Genomic DNA, 21,490 nt, shown 5'->3' on the forward strand with positions numbered 1-21,490 from the left:
TTACTTGGCACCATGACGGGCCCGTAGCTGCCGCTCAGGAAACACGAGTTGTTACACATACATACGGGAAGGGTTGGAAAGCATGGACTTTTGGCCCCAGGCTGCCTGGTTTCAAACTCCAGTTCTATCATGTACATTTCTTGTGTATGTGATGTCTGTGTCTCCATTTTTTTAATCTGTAAAATGCAGAAGATTATCATACAGCTGTTGAGGATTTAATTTATGTTAAGTGATTTAATTTATGCCAAGCTTTCGAACTGTGCCCAGCATATGGTGAGTGCCTGATATGTGCATTCTCGCTGTTACTATTTTTCCAAGTTTCCTGCTTCCTGGCTTTCATGGTCAACATGGTGGTCTTTATTAGAGGAAATGGGCATTATCTGAGTCCTTGTGTCTGGCACCCTAAACTTATATTGAGGAAAAATTGTCACGTCATTTTCACTCTGTGTTATCTCTGTCTGCCATGAACTTGATCCATCCCGAATCGCAGTTTTTTTGCAGTATTTTATAATAGTTCTTTAGGACAACCAGCTGTCCTGATTTGCATGGGGCTGAGGGGCTTTCCAAGAGGAGGGACTTTTCATGCTAAAACTCAGAGAGTCCTGAGCAAACCAGGACCGTTGGTCATCCTGTCCTTTACCCTGAGTATCTCGAGCCCTTCTTCTGAAACTCAGCTTCTACACATAATCCGCCAGGTATATTTCAGAGGCAAAAAACAAAAACAAAAACAAAAGCCCAAAAGGCGTAAGTCAAGGTGATGGGCTTTCATAGCACAGTGGGTACATAACCTGGGAACTCTCACGGGCCATCTCCTCTTCTTATCCATCAGAATGCCCATGTCCTGGGAATTTCTGGGACATATGAAGGCCTGTTTCTTACTGGGGAGAAGAACAGCTTCTGATTTCTGGCTCTGTCTTTAAACACCACAGTTCTCAGGGCTCCTGCATGCCTCAGTCGGTTAAGCATCTCCCTTCAAGCCAGGTCCTGATCCCAGGGTCCTGGGATCAAGCCCCCTGTTGGGTTCCCTGCTCAGTGGGGAGTTTACTTCTCCCTCTCCCACTCCCCCTCCTTGTGCTTCTTCTCTCGTTATCTCTCTTTCTCTATCAAATAAATAAATAACATCTTTAAAAAGAAAAAAAAAAAAACCTCCGACAGCTTTCTCCAGCCGAGTCTGCGCTGAAGAGTTAACAGAAGTCCCTTCCTCACCCCCACCCAGGGCTTCTCTCCAGATGGACCGTGGGGCCCGCAGGGTCCTGGTGGCACCTGACCAGCTCTGAGCATAGCCATTGCACGGAAGGATGTTTGCAGTGAAGTGGGTGGGGGCTCTGCTCCCCACCAAATAATGAGCAGCCTTTCCCTGCTTGACTCCTGGGCTGTCTCCTGCCGGCTTTCTAAGTTGCAGTCTCTCTCTTCCCCTGTTGGCACGAGACTTACCTTCCCGGGGAAGGAATCAATTCACATCATTTCACGGCCCAGGTCTGTTGGTTCTGGAGGCCCACAGCGTCCGTGGCAAATCTGTGGCTTGCTCTTTGGTTCCTTGACTGGGAACACTTACCATGACCCAAGGTGCTGGGCTAAATGCGTTCCGGGCCCCATCTCAGTCCTTGAAGGAAGGCTGGGGCACTCCCCCCACTTCCCGTGAAGGTGTGAAGGTGCTCGGTCATCGCGATGGTCACTGGAGTTAATCTTTATTCCGTTTAGATAGAAAGAACTACAGAGGTGCAAACATACCATCAACAGAGTGTTTTTTAAAAGCTTTAAACTACTGTATGCCTTTCTCAAGCCATGCTAACATGTTGTAAGCCCTCATTTTTTTTTTTTTTAAAGGTTTTATTTATTTGAGAGAGAGCAAGAGAGCACAAGAACAGGTTGGGGGAGGTGAGGCAAAGGAAGGGGGGGCGTGGGGGAGAAGCAGACTCCCCGCTGAGCAGGGATCCTGACCTGGAGCCCGAAACCAGAACCCTGGGATCATGATCTGGACTGAAGGCAAACACTTAACCCACGGAGCCACCCAGGCGCCCCAGCCCTCATGTCTTCAGAGTTGATGTGCTAATCGCAAGTTCAATGTGACTCCTAACTCGACCTCTGAAAAAATGATTGCATGACATTTCCTTAACCCGATGTCACTTTTAGTTTGTATCTGAAAGTTATAAGGCTGGTTTTCTTTTAGAATATCCTTAGTGAGGATGTTTCCTAGAGCCTCGCTGACCTTGCCTTGCTAGTAGTAGGAGTCAGGCTTCTGTGCCATTTGAGGCTGTGTCTCTCACTTGTTTTTCAGGCAATTTCCATGTTGGCTTGAGCTGACGCCCCGGCTTTGTGCCTCGCACCCACTTTGGTGTATAATTCAAAGTGCAGAAATCGCTCAGTGGAAAAAAAATTAAGTCAATCCACAAACTAAGGCTCTGGGGACATCTCTGTTAGGGGGACAGGTTCGATTACAGCTGCGTTATTCTAGGCACCTATAAAGGATGGTCAAAATACCTCTAATTCCTTGACAGCCATTTGTGTTTCAATGTCTGCGCTGCCTTAATCCTCACCATCGCTTTATCAAGTAAGTGGCTTTTCTTCATTTTACAGAGGAAGAAACCGAGGGTCAGAGAGTTGCTCAAGGTCTCCCTTGAGAGAACAGAGGCCTTGGGAAGCAGACCAAGGTTAGTCTGGCATCAACCCCACCGTCTTCAGTGAGCTCTACTGTCAGACGGAGCCAAGGGCAGGGTGTCTGCGGGCACCAACTTTCCAGTCTGGACTGTGACCTCACCAGCCTGTGTTCCCCCAAATGAGCCCCTGTGCCCATTCCTGGCCTCAAGAGGTCCAGGGGTCATTCCGGATCCTGGGGTACCTGGGAGGCCTACGCAGGAAGTAATGCTTGCTCACCGTTCTGCAGGGCTAGAGCTTCCTCCGGACATCTTCCCTGGACAGAGGACGGGTGCGGCCAGGGTAAGGACATCGTGGGTGACAGCTGGCCTTGTAGCTTGATAGCAGGGACATGGGCTGACTTTAGACATGTTTAAATCTGTCCCTGACCTTTCCCCAGGCATTCTGCCTCCATCTTGTCTCTACTTCTGGAGTGAAGGATCCGGACAAGTTTAATGATGAATAATGACAAAAACCCAAGACAATGTTCTCATTAAGAAGGATTTTTATCTTGAAAATGGGGAGTTCTGTGGGCAAGTAGAAACTCCAGGCAACTCCCAAATAAAGACCTGGGTGGCCCTCCTCATTCTTTCCCACACTGAGACAATCCTGATGGAAACTGGAAATTTTATAAGGCTCGAGCAACTTGAAAAATAATTCTCCAGCCTATAAAATTCACCTCGCCGAAACCCATCTCCTCTCTTAAGCCAAAGATCAAACTTCTTGCCAGATGTGGTTTCCCAGTGTCTTTTCCGCTTTCAGGTGGGAAAGCAAGCGTTTATCAGTTTTAATATATGTTTTAATATACAGGAGCTTGGTCGAAGAGAGGTGTAGGTCGAAGCAATGAGCTGGACGATTCAGTCTACAAACCTGGAGATTTATCGACCAGTGCCTGGACATAACTACATGGATCGTGGTTTTAGTTTTGTAGTTTACTGGGGTGTCCAGAAGTTTGGTTTGGTTTAGAACTTCTACTTAACCACCTCTGTTTTTTGAATCTCGCCTTGAATGAGTGCTTCCTTGGATTTCTTCCTTTTTTCTTCTTCTTCTTCTTTTTTTTTTTTTTTTTGGTTTGTTCTCCACAGCTGGAATCAGGGAGTCGATAGTGTGTAATGAAGGGCTGGAGCCACCCACCGTGGCTTCCAGGATGGCGCCCTGGCTGTTGGAGCACCCGGACCCTGGGAGGCTGACACGGACTCCCTTCTCTTGCCATGACATTGGCTGGAGAAGCTCCAGCTCTGGAATTTCATATTTTTCCACGCTGGTGGTTCAGCCAGCACATGGGAAAATGGGACTTGGGTGGGGCCTCCTGGCAAGAGATCCAAACTGAATTGGGAATCCGTCCTTGAAGGCCAACTGTGAAAACGTACATGGGCCCGCAGCCCAGATGCCTAAAGGACACTGGGAAGGGTGGAAGCGGGCTCTAGAACATTCTCTGTGACACATGGAAAACACCCTTTATTCACCCCGGCAGTTCTTTCTTTCTTATGTGCGCTGAGGTTGGGCTATGGGAAGGGCCCCTGGACATCTGCTCAGACCAGGGAGAGAAGGTAGAGACACAGCCTGTGGAGGAACCTACTTCAAAGATGATGTCATTTTGGGGCTTGGTTGAAGGATGCATTTCTTAAAAATAAAAAAAAGAAAGAAAAGAAAAGAAATGGTAGTCTTCTTATGAGGAAAAGTAGGTAGCTTTGAGTGAGCTTCTGGGATGTATCAATCACTGATTACAGCCATCTTCTAATTGCTCACAGACTTCTGGAAGCTAGGCGCCTAGCTTCCGGAAGGGGTGGGGTGAGAAGACTCGGGCTGAAGAGGGAGGGCCAGGAACAGCCACTGCCCTGCTTCTCGATGGTCCCATAATGGACTCCCTTGGGGGATATTCTAGAAATCTTGATGCCTGGACCGCATTCCAGGAAAATCATATCAGAATGTCTGCCCCGCCCTCCCCATCCGCATGTTTTAACGCCCTCACCAGGTATTCCGCTGGGCGGCCAGGGTTGAGAAGCCCCACACCAGTCGAATCTGACATACGAAGAAAGTAAGTGTCCAGACCAGACTCTCGTTTAGCTCCTCTTCTGCCACATTAAATAGCTTCTCTCTCCCCCCTTTTTTTTTTGTAGTTTTGCCATAAAGGAAGAGCATACTTCAGAATGTAGGTTTACCAAGTACCTTTAGGAAAAGGATTTCCTTGAAGGCCAGCGGTGATGAGTCACCACGACACTGAGGCTTTTCCACGTGAGGCTTGGGCGGGTGTGAGTTCGTTGTGTCCAGGGCCGGCGCGCTGAGCGTGGGCCCCTTCGCCTCTTTCCCGTGCCGGCCTCTGTTTCTCCTCCCGAAACCTCGCACGCTCCTTTGATTACCTCGTTGATGGCAAACACTCTCTGTGAACCTCTAGCTGGTGGTACGTAGATCTACCAGAGTCGCAGATCTCCCTGCATCTGGGGAGCATGTGTCTGGGAGAGCTGTGGCTCTTTGGCAAAGGACACATCCAGACACCCGGGCCAGCACTGCCCTACGGACGTCTGGTTACCATCGAATGACAGCCAGCCGTGGAAGCTCACCGGTGTCTGTGCAGCCACCTGGCAACTGATATTCTTAGCTGGACTTACCAGCAATACCACCTAAGCGTATTTATTTTTTTAAACATTTTCTTAAAAAGATTTTTTTGTTTATCTGACAGAGAAACACGGCGAGGGAGGAACACGAATAGGGGAGCAGCAGAGGGAGAGGGAGACGCAGGCTTCCTGCCCAGCGGAGCCGGATGTGGAGCTCCGTCCCTTCAGGACCTGAGCCGAAGGCGGACGCTTCACGGCCAAGCCACCCAGGGAGTATTTAAACAAGATGTCAAGGTGTTCTGGTCCCTGAAAAAACCTGACTTTCTTTTTGGGTTAAAAGATTGGGCAAATCGGGGCGCCTGGGTGGCTCAGTCAGTTGAGCGTCTGACTCCTGCTTTCGGCGCAGGTCATGATCTCAGGGTCAAGAGACTGAGCCCCGTGGTGGGTTCTGCGCTCAGCGTGGGGTCGGCTGGAGATTCTCCCTCTCCCCCGCCCCCTGCCTGTGTGCTCTCTCCCTCTCTCTAAATACATAAATAAAATCTTTAAAAAAAAAAACCGAATGGACAAATCTATGATGTAGTTTTTAAGGCATTTAAAGAAATTGCCTTATTTAGACTAATGGTCTTTAACTCAGGCCACATTAGATGCACCTGGGGGATTAAAAAAAAATACCGTCACCTGGGTCCACCTCAGAGGTTCTGATGCAGCTGGTCTGGGGCGGGGAGGGCTAGAGCACTTCCGCGTCTCCTCACTGACTCTCACGGGCAGCCTGGGTTGTCCCTAAAACAGGGCTCTGAGCCCTGCGTTTTTCACTGAGACCTTAGTGCTAGAGCAATTCCATTCATTTTATTTATTCAACAAATTTATGTTTAAGAGGGAAAATATGTTTTAAATACTCCCTCGGTATTTTCTCCTTCAGTTGACCGTACAGTTTTCCCCCTTCCCCTTTGCAGCCTCATGATGGCCAGAGCAGAGATTTATCAGGCCTGGGAAGGAGAAGGTAGGTGCTGCCAAGAAAGGTGATTTGCAACCCTAGATGCCCTTTAGAACCACTTGGGAAGCTTAAAAAAAATTGCTGGTGTCTGGGAGCCACTCCAGACTAATTAAATCAGAATTGGGGGGTTGGGCCCAGGGATTACTATAAAAATACTCTGGGCATAATACTTTTTTGTTACGCAGCCAAGGTGGAGGACAGTGGTGCTAGCAAGAAATGGATAGCTTACCAATTTACAATGAGATTCTCATTTATTAAAATCTTGCATTGTCTCATCCCAGCTTTTGAGCTTAGGGGAAATTATCTAGGCCCTTGTCATTGGAAAAGATGGAGATTAGTTATATTGTTGATACGATTTTATGATTTAATCTAATATATATTTACTGGACAAGTACTACCTGCAAGGAAACCGTGGTTAGAAACAGCTCCCGGGGACTTTTTGCTTGTTGACTTTGGGTCAGAAAGGAGACCAGGGTGGGTATTTGGGTCCAGGTCCCAGCAGGAACTTGACGGCATGCCCACACCAGATGGCTGCGTAGGATGTAAAGCGGCTGCTCCTATGATACAGGCAGCATTTAGCGAAACTGACCAGGAAAGATGCAGCTTACAGGACTGGCCAGTATCACGGGGAGCCGGGAGCATCCCTGGGCTGGGGGTCGGTCAGACAAGCTGTGTGGGGAGGGCGCCTGACAGAAACTGTGAACTTCTTGAGAAGGACACAGCGATGCACAGGGACCCTTTCCGTCTAAGCAAACTCCAGCTGAGTTCCCTTCGCACATAGCCTAGAGTACTAAGTCATTCACAACGGATCCAAGGGGGTGAGGAGGTGTAAGTGACAGAGTCTACATTTTGAAACGGGGTAGATGAAAGGGAAGGGGTGTAACCCCTGATTCTGGCTGTTCCAGTAGTTTATCACCACTGCCTCGTCTTGTGGGGCTCTGCCTCCGAGGCTCACCCCAGCTGGAGCTTCTGGCGGCAACACACACAATGCCGGCACGTCATTCGTTCATTTATACGTTTCCTCGTTCTGTTAAAACTGAGAAACACTGAACTGAATGGCTACCACGTGCGAGGCGCCCTTCTAGGATACTGCACGTGGCTTCTGGCAACAGGGGCTGGAGCTTCAAAGGAGCCTGCGTTGGGTTCGGCTGGCCCCAAACCGGGGTGTTCCCACCTGTCAGAGGATCGCGGAGGAAACACGTGGGCGCAGTCCGGGTGAGATCACAGCTTGCCTTAAAATAAAATCCATTCCTTAAAGGTGCCTTGTCAACTTATATTTTGTATTGTGCTTTTAATTCACGGTAAAACCACAGCAAAGAAAAGCAACTTGGTGCGGAATAGCGGCACCAGATAAGTTGGCGTTGACGCTAACTAGCCGCATAGCATTCCGCTGTTGTTTTGGAAATGGCTGTTTTCATTTTTTCCTAGCCATAGGGATGGGACGTGGGCGCTGGTGGCGGGGTGGGGGTGGGAAATGCCACTGGAGAAATTTAGGAGACGAAGGAGGCTTTTCCTCTTATGTTGGAAGCTACGGAGATTCGTTCGGACCGGGGCAGGCTGTTTGGCCAATGCTCGTGTTGGCCAAGGGAGGCAGGTGCACCAGTAGGGCGCTCTCACCGTCGTCCAACCTCAGTGAGAACCCAAGACTGGACTGGGTTCCAGGAGGAGCATGGGAGAGGACTGACGAGATTTATTTAGGGACATCACAGGGGTGACATTCGAAGAGAAAGGAAGAAGGATGGATCCCTTTATAACCCGGGGGTGTGGCGTTGTCTCCATTCCCGAGACACCAGGGGATCTCATTGTTGCCGGTGGATGCTGCTTGAAGGCCACTAACTTTCCTTCTAGATGTACTCAGGGTGCCTTTGGGGTGTTAATGTGGTCCCACAGGCAAGGCGAGAGGAGCAGCAGCCGCCCCTTGCAAGGTCATCCTGGCATCTCCCCACCCTGCTGTTGTCCAGCCCCTGACCTCATTTGCTTCTGATGTGCATCCTGAACTTCAGGCGACCTATATTTAGAGTATGCAAAAAGGGTAGAAAGCAAATAGCCTTTCTGCGCTAAGGTCAGAGTTCACCTGTACTTGATAATGCCGCTTTGATCTCCAGGACCCTGCCTGTCGAGATCTATGGTGTCTGTCAACCAGCTTCGCCCTGCACTTGACCTTTTGCTTGCCTGGACCTGTAGTTACTGCCAAGACTCTAATCCCTCAGCATGTCACTTCTGGCCAAAAAAAAAAAAAAAAAAAAAAAATCCCAAAGCCAGAGATTCAGACATTCCAGATTCCGCTGTGGCCCCTCACAAAGGCATTTAATATAGAGGCTTTCTGAAATTAAAAAAACAAGAGGGCAAAGAAGTGGTCTTAGGTAATTTCAACAAATTATAGAGTCAGTGATGCAGATCTTGGCAACAGCAGTTTGCTTGGCCAGAGTCTTCCAGAAGGTGCTTGGAACCCCAAGTGGATTCTAATAGAACTGGTGGGATGGAGAGAATCTTTGCTGCAGCTCCCCGTTTGGGGGCAGGTGACCCTTCAGAGATCAAAGATAGATGCCAATCTCTTATCCATGGGAACATTCCTCAGCATGCTTTCCTTCGATTGGCTCATTTTGGTATTTTATCGCCCTGGCAGCTAAAAAGTGCTTCCTTACGTCCAGCTGGACTCTTTGCTACTTAATTTAAACATTGATTATCCATCCCTTGTCAACATGGGTTATTTTTCTGTGGATCCGTTCCAGATGTGCACGTGGCTTTCACAGTGCGGTGGACATGTCCAACCTGGACAAGATGTTCTTGGGGGCTTGACGGCTACATGGGACATCGGGACCGCTGGCCCCAGACTCGGGAAGAGCCTGCTTGACCTGGGACGAGTTGCTTTCCCTGTCAGGCACCCCATCCCTCGCCTCTAAGGGAAGGGAATCCATCGCACCATTGCTAAGATGTCCAGTTTTGGTGATTGTGTGCTTTTGCTAAGAACGCTCTATCCGAACAGCAAATCTGTGCTCGGCTGGTAACAGACACAGAGAGGATTCATCAAGCTGGATTCCATCCTGAGGATGGCCGTCCGAGGGTTCTTTCAGCACTGACTAAACCTTTCAGCCAATGCACTCGGTCCCTCCCAGGAGTGATCTGTCCCTTGTAGAAGTCAGTACGGGTGCTTGGTGGTGAGGTCCCTTTCTTCACCGAGAGCAGCAAGCACCTGGCTTAGGAGCAGGTGGGACCAGCTTCTAGTCCCTTCTTTGCTGTCAAAGCCAATCTATTAAAATGCCTCTGTGATTCCAGAAGGAAAACAAGTGCCCGTGAAGAAGAGGTTATAAATACATCCAATTATAAATAAATCCCATTAAAAATAGATATTGACAAGCGGCTCCAGGCTGTGTTGGGCTTGGCCGAGGAGAACAAAGTAGCCGAGTGTCCAGAAAGCAATGCGGGTGACTGTTGAACAGCATGGCTTTGGACTGCGTGTGTCCACGACATTTGTGGATTTGTTTTGATAAAAACAGCACAAGACTGTGATTGGTAAGGCTTCCAGTCAATAGTAGGCTGTTAGTGGTTAAGTTTCTGGGGGATCAAAACTTCTATGTGGATTTTTAAACTGTGTGTGGGGGGGTCGGCAGCTCCCCTAACCCCTAGACCATACAAGGGTCCACTGTAATATTTTCTTGAATGACTCCTTGCTGATATCTTTGTGGTAGTAGATGGTTCTTAACTAGCTACTAAATCCTGTAGGGTGGTCAGAGAAGGGTTTGGTCTGGAAAGTTCAGTAAAGTGGGACCTGGGTGGCTCAGCTGGTTAAGCGACTGCCTTCAGGTCATGATCCCAAAGTCCTAGGATGGAGTCATGCAGTCGGGCTCCCTGCTCAGCGGGGAGTCTGCTTCTCCCTCCGACCCCCTCCCTTCTCATGCTCTCTCTCTTCCCCTCTCTCAGAAATAAATAAAATCTTTTTTTTTAAGTTTTTTTTTTTTTAATTTATTTGACAGACAGAGATCACAAGTAGGCAGAGAGGCAGGCAGAGAGGAGGAAGCAGGCTCCCTGCGGAGCAGAGAGCCCAATGTGAGGCTTGATCCCAGGAGCCTGGGATGATGACCTGAGCCGAAGGCAGAGGCTTTAACCCACTGAGCCACCCAGGAGCCCCAATAACATCTTTTTTATTTATTTATTTATTTAAAGCTGTAGAATCATTTTTAATACATAAAACACAACGTAAAAATCATTAATTTCCTAAGAATGTGTTATAGTCACAATGTTAATATTGTATTTGAAAGCACTATAAGCAACACATCAAATGGCAAAATGGTTTAATTTAACTAGTATCTGCAAGCTTTTAGTATTAGCTCATTTAACTGTACCCACTTTTAAATATGATATGCTATGAAAAAGCTTAGCATACCATCACAGGCATTTTAGAGGGAAGACTTTACTTTTGCATGGTGTCTGGCTGTGTAAACTACTGATAAAAAGAACACAGTATTCAGCCATGCCTAACATCTTTTTTTTTTTTAAAGAAAGTTCAGTAAGAGTAGAATTAGGACTTAATAAATATTTATCTTCTCTGTATCACAGGACTGACACAGAAACCCCATTGAGGGGTTAGGTGTGACCATGTTTTGGGACTTTGGAAAGAGAGAGTGGCGGGCACTCACTCTCTTAAAGCTCCAGGGAGCCCCTTGCAGGTGTGGCCGAGGGGACGGTGCCCCCAGAATCAGAGGGCCTGGACTTCTGCCCTGGGTGCCGCAGGTCCTAGTTGGGTGACCTTAGGGAAGTTCACTCCTTTAAGCCTCAGCTATACAGTAACGCTATGTGAGGCGATGGATAAGAAGGCAACCCAGCATCGTTCTGGCACGTGGGAAAAACTTGAACACTAGGTCCTCGCAGTGGCCATCTGGGGTCTGGGCTGGTGGAGGGACCACAGCGCGATGGCGGCCGGCCATGCGCCACAGCCGAGAAGCTCCCAGGACCGCTCAGGCCCCATGATGAGCTCCTGTCCCCACTGTATGCGTTTGCCAGGGCCACCATGGCGGAATACCACAGACTGGGTGGCTCAAACAGCAGGAATCCATTTTCTCTTGGTTCTGGAGCCCGGAGTCCAAGCTCGAGGTGCTGACAGGGCTGGTTCCCCTGAGGATTCTGCTGGGCTTGCCAGCGGCTGTCCCCTGGCTCCGTCTTTGCGGGGCCATCCCTCTGGACAGATGCATCCGCGGGTCCCCCTTTCCCCTCCTCCTCAGGGTACGGGTCAGATTGGACTATGCCCCTCCCCCCCCACTCTCAATTTAACGTCATCATCTCTTTAAAGGCTGCCTCTCCACGGTCACATCCTGAGGTGCTGGGCTTAGGACTTCAATATAGGGATTTGCTGGGAGGCAGACGTTGCTCAGGACACAAGGCCCAGGCCCTCACCGAGCCTGCGAGAAGTGAGTGATCGCAGGGGCCATGGGGGGCTTCGCAATCCAGCTCCCATCTGGGAGTCAGCGTTCAAGGTCAAGCCTGCCTGTCCCTCCCCCTTCCTTCCTCTTCTGGGAGGAAGACTGAAGCTCACACCTCCCTTTTGACAGCTGAATGCCACTCCTTTTTAAGAGATCCTTGACATGAGGCTATTCAGGCTTGTAAACAAGGACACTGACCTCGTCGCTGGGTCCTGGGGTAAAGCCCTGGGCCTCTCCGGTGGGAGGGAACCTTGCATAACCACCTCATAAAATGGCTTCTGAGCACTGAAGGCTCTGCTGCCCGATGGCCTGGGTGAGGCCAGGAGACAGAACGCCAGAGCTCCACCCTGAGGGGACTGAAGGGGGTTCCCATCTCCTGTGCCTTCCGCTTTTCTTCCCTCAGCACCCCTCCCGCGTGGTGACTCACCCAAAACCCCATACACCCAGCCAGCTGTTTGGAACAGAAGAAATCACCACAGCCAGAGGCATCTCGGGCCCAAACTCCCTCCTCCCCCCTCCTCCCTCTCCCTTCCCCTCTTCCCGTCCCTCTGTCTGTCTCCATTTTATTGCTCCTTCTCCAAGTCCCTCTTCCCCCCACCCCTTCCCATTCTTACCTCTTTCAAGGCTTAATTTGGTTATCTGGAGACCGGTCAATGTCTGATCTATGAAAAAATTAGTATTTCCCAAACTAACAGTTATATCAAAGCCCTTAACCCTGTTTTTTCTTAAACACGATCACTTTTCTTATCATTCTTACCTAGAGTACTAGCTTCTTATGGACAGGGACCATGTTGTGCCCTCCACGACCCTCAGCTCAATGCCTTCTACGTAGAAATACACACTATTTGAAGAAAGCAATGAGACTTTCAAGGAAAACCATACACTCCGAGAAGCTCAGGCCTGCAGTTAGCACTAGGGAAACTTTGTAAGCCCCTCAGTGACCCAAACCTAGAGTTGCAGGGAGCGATCAGCATGGGGTTTCCTCATCCTGGGGCTGTAGCTTGAACCACTGAGGTTAGCCACAGATACGGTCAGCTCGCTTATTTAGAGAACAAGCAACAAATATGACTTTTGACAGTAAAAGAGAAAGCAGAGAATCGTTTAGTTTTTGTAGATATAAATGCCTGGGTAAAATACACCCCCTTATGAACTAAAAATGATTTTATCATGATTATGTTTAAAAATATTATCTTCCCCTCTTTTGGCTTCGGAGTTAGAAATTCCGAGTTAGAAATAAGATGGGGACAGTGGGCTCTGAGCTTGGTCCTCATCTCATTTCTGTCCCTTGCTTTGCCAGGGGAGAGGAAGTTGGGGGCTACTGAGGACATTGAATGAATGGCCTTGGGTTTCCCATCTCTGACCTCACCTACACTCCTCTCCACTTAGAAATAAGAAACAAGGATTGGGCGTAAGTGTGAAACCTCTACTTGTTCATTCATCTATCCATTCAACAATTACTTACTGTTCTTTTTGCCAGGTCCATGTGCTACAGAGATGAGAAAGTCACAATCCCCATCTGCAAGAAGTTCACAGTCTACTGGGGAGTAGACGTGCCCCCAAATCATTCCTGTATACCGAGCTACTAGAAACAGGTATGAAACACTATGGGAGGGCCAGAAAGGGTCTCTATCTTTGCATGAATAGAAGGAAGGTTAGAGACCTCTGAAGGAGGCCTTGAAGAATGAACACAGTTTTGCTGGATTGGTATGGTGTGATTAGGACCACTAGTACTATGGTATCCAATATGGTAGCCACTAGCCTCATGTGGCTGTTTGGATTTAAATTACTTAAAATAAAACAGAATAAAAAAACAGTTGTTCAGTTGTTCTGGCCACATTTCAAGTGCTCAGAAACCACACGTGGTTAGTGGCTATCATATTGGACTGGGAAGATATGGAACATTTCCGTCACTGTAGAAAGTTCTATTGGATAGAGCTGTTTTAGACAGAGAGGACATCATGCTGATTTCCCAGACACCATTAGCTATGGTCTGAAAATACTTCTCTGAGCCTGCTTTCTATGCTACGAGCCTCGGAGCCTTCACATCTGCCTGTGGATAGAAAGTGGCCCTTGGGGCAAGGCCTGGAAATCTGGGTACCCAGGGATTACAGCATGAGGCTCGTGGGTAAGCCCTCTTCGTGGGCCATAGACTCTGGGGGCTGAGCTGTGCTTCTGTGCCCAGGCGGTCATCAGCGAGGATACACCAGCTGACCTGAAGGCACACTACCTTGACATCTCCATTGGGCACCCAGTGGGCATCCAAACCTGAACCCCTCGTCCCCCACGCCCATCTGCTCCCCTGCAGCCCTGCCTGTCTCAGGTGGTGGCACTTCCATTCTTCCAGCTGCTCAGGCCCCGACCCAGCGAGTTGCCCTACCTCCTCGCCTCACTGCCCTATCCCTCCACCCAACCTCTCCGTGCGTCCTGGTGGCTCTACCTTCCCAGTATGGCTGGGGCTGACCACTTCTTAGCGTCTCCATTGTTGCTCTGGTTTGAAACTCTACTATCCGTCACCGGGATTTCTGTAGCAGCCTCCTAACTGGTCTCCCAGCCGTCCCCACTGGCCCCCTCCCATACCTTCTGTCCCCAGTAGAGCAGCCAGAGTGATGCTGCTGTTAAAAGTTAGGTCACGTCAGTCCTTCACTTAAAAATCTCCAGATGCCCCCATTTTACTCAGAGTAAAAGTTAGAATCCTTAACAATCTCCTATAAAGCCCTTGGTGACTGTAGGACCTGACCCGGTTCCCTCTGTGACTTCAACTCCTACTATTCTCCCCTTGTGTCCTTTACTCTGGCGACAACGGCCTCCTCCCTGTTCCCGAGGGCCTTGGCTCTGGCGTCCCCTCTGCACGGAAAGTCTTTTCTCCGGAGAGCCGTATGCCAACTCCCCTCTTCCTTTGGATCTTTGCGTAAATGTCCACTTCTCAACAAAGCTTAAACAATCGTATTTACAATTATAGCATTAGAGAAACCCGCACGCCCCCGTCTTTGCCCGGTGCACTCCATCCGCATTAGGCTACAATACTCTTTTCTCAAATAACATGTAGCACCTAGCCTGCCTCTTTCATTTATGGATTGAGGTGCCTCAGTTTTGCTTTTCCGTCTCCCCTCACTAGAACATAGGCCTAGTGAAGGCAGAGGACTTCATCCGCACGATCACTGAGAGATCCTACGAGCCTAGAACACACAATGGTCGGTGGGAAGAATTGGTCTCTTGCTCTCATCCTTGGCTGCTGTCTGCCACTGGGGGGAGGGTCTCTTGTACGTAGGAGCCAATCAGCAGCCTGGGTTGGCAGCCCTAGCTTCTCCTTAGGATTGCCAAGTTGGGCTCCAGGAATGAACTGACTTACAGAAATTCTCCAACTGAAGTTCAGCCCTTAGGTGAGCTGACACCAGAGGATTCTTCTGCTTTTCTGAGGGCCCTGGGTTGAGAGAGGGTTGGAGGGGGCGGTTGGAGCTATAAGGAGGGGATCCTGGGCAGGGTGGTGGGTTAGGGACCTCTGATTGTGCGGTGGAGAGTGCAGCCCACTTGTAGGATGTGTCCAAGGCAGCTGTTCTGTTTTCAAAACTGCTCCATCATGCCCTCCAGTTGTAAGAGCCTCACGTGAGCATCTCGGATGATTCAGAAGCTGAATGGGAGGGGGGAGGAATTCGGGCGTCAGAGCAGAGCTTGTCTATGGTGGATGTGGACTCTTGAGTTGAGCACAGAGTGAGGGGAGGGCACTGCACGCAGGGAATTGGGAGCTCTGGCCCCCCCCAGCCCCCACCGCTAAGCTACGGATTTCTCATCCGTTCAAAGGGAACAGTAAAGCCTGCTGTCTGCCTTTCGGCATTCTTTGGATCAAGTGAAATAATGTATATGAAAATGTTCCAAAAAGAATAAAGTGCTTTGCCAGGATAAAAAATTGCTTTTATTCCAAATGGTAAGTCAAGGGTGAGATTTCTAGGAAGTCATTTGTGTGGGCTGTTACTTCAAATCCTGTCTGTTAAAAAAAAAAAAAAAAGAAGAAGAAAAAAGAAAAGAAAAGAAAACAGATCCAAGCCTGGCTTGTTCAAGGAAGAGTGGCAGTGTGCTAGATGGTTTCTCAAGTCCGGGGTCCGGCCATAGCCCACAGTGGTCGTTCTCAGATGCACATACACGGCTTGTCGGAGGGGATTCCTTGCTTGTCTTGGGATGGGGCTGTGGCTTTGTGGAAAGCAGGACCCGTGCTGCTTGGTCATGACGGTGGAACCGCTTGCCTTGAGTTTCACTGGCATCAGTCAGGGATGGAGGGCAGTTGGGTTAATAACACCAGTTGTTCCAGGACCTGAGTGGGGAGCAGTAGAGAAAGAGGAGGGAAGCTTGTATCTGTAGGACATCTGTGCCTTGCCAGGGGCTATCATTTCCGTGTACCTTACAACACACCTGTCTCTCTCTAAGGTGTGATTATTCTTATTTTAAAAATGAGAAAACTGAGGCTCAGAGAGGTTAATAATCTGTCCTGGGGCCACACAGCTTACTGGTAGCTGGCAGAACTGGCATTGAACTCAGTCTGTCTGTTTCAAAAGCCATACCCTTGCCATGGTCCTCTGCTTCCTGCCCTGCTTGGGTCAAGGAGTGGGACTCCAGTTTGGGCTCCTTCCTTTATCTTTTTTTTAAAGGATTTTATTTATTTATTTGATAGACAGACATCACAAGTGGGCAGAGAGGCAGGCAGAGAGAAAGGCAGAAGCAGGCTCCTCGCTGAGCAGAGAGCCCGATGTGGGACTCGATCCCAGGATGCTGAGATCATGACCTGAGCCAAAGGCAGAGGCTTAACCCATTGAGCCACCCAGGCGCCCCTGGGCTCCTTCCTTGACATGTGTGACCACAAGCAAGTCATTTAAACGTCTTTCATCCATTTCCTCAGCTCCAAAAGGCAGTGGCCACTTTGTCCCTCGCTAGATGTTTGTAAGCATCAAATGAGATGATGTGTGTGGACGGATCTGAATGTTGCAAAATGTTGCATGCAAGTGAGGAATGACTACTATAATTTTGAAAATGTTGCTTTTATCCTGTGACTGTCTTGCTCAAGAACCTTCCGTGAGTCACTCCTCCCTGACCTGATGGATTCTGGCCTCCCCAGTTCCATGCTGGGCCCTCACTATCTGCTCTCCACTAGCCTTCCTCTGTGTTCCGGCAAATGGTAAATGTCCATTACCGTCTCTCTGCCAACACGGCGGTCTCCCCACCTTTCAGACCTGACACGCGTAGGGTCTGCCTCCTCCCAGAAGCCCTCCCTCACAGCCTTACCGGTCCGGGCTACGTGGCTTTTAGTGTGCTGCCTGAAGCCCGGTGCGGGTGCTCTCTGTTTCATAAGCTTGAGTACTTCTCTGTAAGGAGGCTTATTAGTCTTCAGGGTTGAGATCGTGGTCTTGTGTTCTTGCAATGTCCTCACGGTACCTCATCACTCAGAAAATGTCAACTGATGGACTGATTCAGAGTCTTGGACCCATGTTTCCACTTTCTCCTGCGGTGGCGGGTCGTGGAGAGTTCTGGCAGCTTTTCCAGGCAGCCTCCTGCAGCCCCTAGGTCTCTTCTGGAAGAGGCAGCTTCCTGCCTGAGCTCACAAGGCGGCGCCTGGCTTCAACCTGCCCCCTCCTGTCTGCTTGGCCAGACTGTCCTGGGAGAGGGCCAGCTCCCAGCAGAGCTCCCTGGGTGAGAACTCTGACCTCGGCCATCTCCCCTACTCTCTGCTCCTTTCACACGCTGCGCCCAGGCTGGGAGCCCTGCCCTGGCTCGTCTTCCAAGAACCTTGAGAAAAGAGAGCACACAGCAGGTGCTCAATACTTACACTTTACCAGGACTGGCCCTCGATCCCAAAGAAGGCTCAGGAAGAATCTGCAGACCCAGATTTCAAGGCCTGCCAGGTGCTTTGTATGATTGGAAGGAAGGTCCAAGTATCCGGAGGCAGGGAACGGAACAGAGAGCGTGGCTTTGCTGCCTGTCACATCGGTTTGTGCCCTGCCACTGGGCATGTGACTCCATCTCTCAGGGCCTCAGTGTCCTGGTGTGGAAGTTGCAGATGACAGTGACACAGCCATCACAACGTTGTTGCGAGCATGGCTTTAAACTCCATCTCAAATTCTATCTTCAAGGCCCGTGTTCAGGGCTCAGCTTAGATCGCCTCCTAAGAGAGACAGTCCCCCACCCTAAGGAAGTCCCTGGCGTTGTCACAAATGTAGAGCCCTGTTAATCCTTCCCAACACTTCTTGAGATCTGTGGTATTATATTTGTGTCCGTGTGTGTTGTTTCCCTCCTGGAATGTAACCCCCCCTACCCCCCCAGGCAGGGAACAAGGGACCACTTTAGTCTTACTCACTGCTGTATCTCTAACTTCTAGAACAATGCCTGGCACTTAGTTGGCCTTCAGTATATTTTCGTTCCCTTTCTTTCCCTTCGGCAGTAAATAGCATGTGGTCTGTCTCAGTGTCTGGAAGATCGGGTTTTCCAGCAGCTTCTCAGCCAAAGGTCCGAGCATGCGCACAGCAAAGAGACTCCAGGAGGAGACCGACCAGTGGGGGCCAGGGAGAGACAGGTGCTGGAGATCTCTTAATCTGAAGCAGCAGAACAGATGCTCTAGGTCTCGCTAATGAACTGGTTTGGGGTGTCCTCTGCCTCCGCAGCCAGACACCTAGAATCCTCAAGGCTGTGGGACAGGTCTAGGCCATGCCCACCCGAACCCCCGGAGAGCTGCAGGGCCATGGGCGTCTCTGGGGAGAGCAGCCGGGTTTTGCCGTCCTTCCCTGCCCCCCCACCCCACCCCAGGGCTTAGTGAGCACCGGACATTCCCGCAGGTGGCCTGCAGGACACTACGGAAGCTGTGACCTTCCTCACCTCGCTCGTGTGCCGGGAAGATGGCCATGAGCGTGTGCGGTGGGGGAGGGAGGGTTCGCGTCAACTTCTGCTGAGAGCACAGAAAGGAAGGACAGACACAAGGGAGAGGGAAAAGCAGAGGCGAGAAGGAAGGGGAAGGTGGAGAGGGTGAAGAGAAATGTCGGAACAAGGGATTTTTTTTTTTAAATCTCTAAAGGTTTGAATTGGTGGGAAGGAGCCAGTTAACAAGGAGAGTTTGAAAACTCAGGATCACAGGGGCCTGAAGGGCTAATCACAGGCAGAGTCTAGGGTGCTGCTCTCTGGGCGGGCGCAGGTCTAAGGGGCTTCCAGGAGGTGGGACATAGGGGACTTCTCTGTGGACATCCAGCGGGGTGACCTGGGCTGGCCGAGGGGGCCAGGCATGGGCACACGTGGCACTCTGGTGGCGAGGGAGGTCGGTGATGAAGGGACACGGTTATGTGCCTCCTGACGCCTTGCGGGGATCAAACCTCCCCTCCCCTCCACCCCCACAAAAGCACGTTCCCTGGGCCGCATGTGACGCTGGAAAGCCACCCAGTCTTACCGGGCCTCATACAGAAAATGCGGAGAGAGGGCTGGATGCTGTCCGAGGTCCTTTCCGGTTCAACAACCGTTGAAGTTGCTTGTGACGGGTTTAATGGCTCTGCTGTTCGCGGGGGTCTCCGCAGGGAACAACTTTATGCAGTGATGCTTCTGACTCCCAGGGAAGCCTCTGGCCAAGTCTGATATGGAGGACGCGGCTTTGGGATGGTGGGGAGGCGTGCAAGTGGGTATTTGTTCGCCCTCAGGAAGCTCTGCTGCCCGATCTAGGTCTGGTTGAGCCAAGCACCGCGGTGACATCGGTCTGCGAGGGGAGACGTGCTTCCAGCACTGGCGCTGGGTGGCACACGCAGAAGTGACAACAGCAGAAAATTGGCCGGGTGGGGCAGGGGTTGCTGGTGAGGTGATCGGATTTCTCAATTATTTCTCTACGCCGACCGGTTCGGGCTGAAACAGCAGCTGGGGCTCTTTAGTTTTGCAGGGAGGAGGTCTCAGGAGAGATGCTACAGGCCATCTTTCAATTTGGACTGGGCGGTAGGGGGTTGTTGCTGGGTGATGAATGCGTGTGTAAAAAACCAGGTATGGCTTTATTTTCCAAGCTGGTGGAGCAGGTCATGTCAATGACATTAGTTTTTTTTAAAAGAAGCAAAGCAAACAAGCAAAATACTCTGTTTGGGTCTGTAATAGTGTTCATGTGTGTTGTCTGTTGGGGGCAGGGGGCTGAAATCCCAAATCGATAAGGTCATTGAGTTATCTCCGTCAAGGGTTTAAGGCTATTACTTTAAGTGCGCACCGGGCAGTCGGCTGTGCTGGCGGTAATCAGCTTCGGCCTCATTGGGCATATTGATCTCCTCCAGCGCTATCTGGTGTTCTGGAAACATCAGCGACGTCTTACCCCTACCCCTCCTCCTCCTCCCTCCTCCTCTTCCTGAGGCTTCTGAAAAGCAAAAACACAATTCTCTCTGCTGGCTGCGCGGCAAGTTTTCCACTTCACATCATCATCATTTGTTCTAAAAGCAAAATGCAATTTTCTGCGACTCTTTACACTTCTGTGTGTGCGCGTATGTGTGCATGCATGCGCGCGCGCGCACACACACACACACACACACAGCCTCTGTGTTCAACAATGTGCTTTTTAATATAGCGAAGGAGCAGAGACAACAGGTCTACTATAGTCTCCCAATATCCCAGGGCAGGGAAGCTGTTCCCAGTCCAGCAAGGAACATTGTGCCCATTGAGGCAGCTGCCTAGCTCTGGGCGGCTCACAATCCCGAGCTTTGTGACCACCAAAGAATCATGGCCTGTACCCGTCTCCTTGGACCCCACCCTGCCGGCCCCCAAAGGTCACTGACAGTGATGTCACGGAAAAGCATGTGGTTGCAGAGCCGGTCCTCAGAAGCGCTGGAAACCTCGGATCCCTGGAAGCTGGGGCACTTACCCACTCCCTGCCATCGCGGCCCCAGCCCCGAGCCCTGGAGAATCTCTTAGGTGCCCCCAGCCTCGAGGTAGCACAGCAGGGGAGGGACACCCCCCGCCCGGCCTGAGTGGCCTGAGTGGGACTGTGAGCCCAGAAGGTGTGGCAGTCTGCCAGCTCCACTCTCCATGACACCCATGGGAGTCAGAGAGGACTGAGCTAGGGGAACCCTGACCTCTCCCCTTAGACCTCCTGCTGCTCGTCGGCTTTAACCCTGTTCTTGCCGGACTCGGTTCCATGTCTTGCATTCGTTTGCTTTTTTGATCCCTCTCTCTCCCCCCTTTACCCTCTGCAGAACTGACAGACACAGGGGTACGTGTACACACACACACACACACACACACACACACACACACACACACACCACTGTTCCCATTAAACCACTCTGAGAGGGTCAGACTCATCCGACTCAGGCCAGAGAACCCACCGGAGGGGAGGAGTGCTGTTAGCTGGAGCCTGTCCACACCTGCCTAAGGCTGGGGACAGGGAGCCCCTGGATGCTCTGGGACAATAGAGAGAGAATCCTATAGGAAACAGCAACTGTTTATAGGAAAATCCCGCTGACTGGCGGCTGTCCGTGGGTCCAAAGCATTCCACATACATCAGAAAGGAACTGTCTCTGTTACATTTTAGCGGTAAAGAAAGGCGGGTCTCCTTGACGGGGGAAAACGCTTGGGTGGTCGACTTGAAACCAGGCTTTGACTCCAAATCTGAGACCCTCAGGATTATCCTGAGGCTTAGTCATGACAACAGGTGACCAGGGAGGATTGTCTGCGCTCTGGAAGGGACGACATGGGATGCTGAGTGTGTGTGTGGCGGGGGCTGGCGTTTAAGGAATTGGGAGCCCCGTGATGTACTTTCCTTAATGTCGCCCTCCCTGGCTTGTCTCTTCCTCTCTTCTCGGGACCAGGACCTTCCAACTTAACTCTGCCCTAACCTCTGCTGGGACTCCCACTGCCCAGCAGCCCACTGCTGGCAGGACAGCTCCCCGGCTTCCATCCTG

General features: G+C 50.6%; 1 protein-coding gene across 5 annotated transcripts in view; it reads left to right on the top strand.

Moving 5' to 3' along the window:
• The window catches only part of RXRG (retinoid X receptor gamma), a 205,893-nt gene that overhangs the window by 125,375 nt on the left and 59,028 nt on the right, over positions 1 to 21,490 (top strand). For all 5 annotated transcript variants that reach the window (XM_082702293.1, XM_082702290.1, XM_082702291.1 and 2 more), the window contains one exon: positions 13,078 to 13,192. The gene's annotated coding sequence lies outside the window, so the exon portion shown is untranslated. The remainder of the gene's footprint in view (positions 1 to 13,077; positions 13,193 to 21,490) is intronic.

This window comes from Mustela nivalis (genome assembly GCF_964662115.1).
Source record: "Mustela nivalis genome assembly, chromosome: 16".
NCBI classification, from domain to species: Eukaryota; Metazoa; Chordata; class Mammalia; order Carnivora; family Mustelidae; genus Mustela; species Mustela nivalis.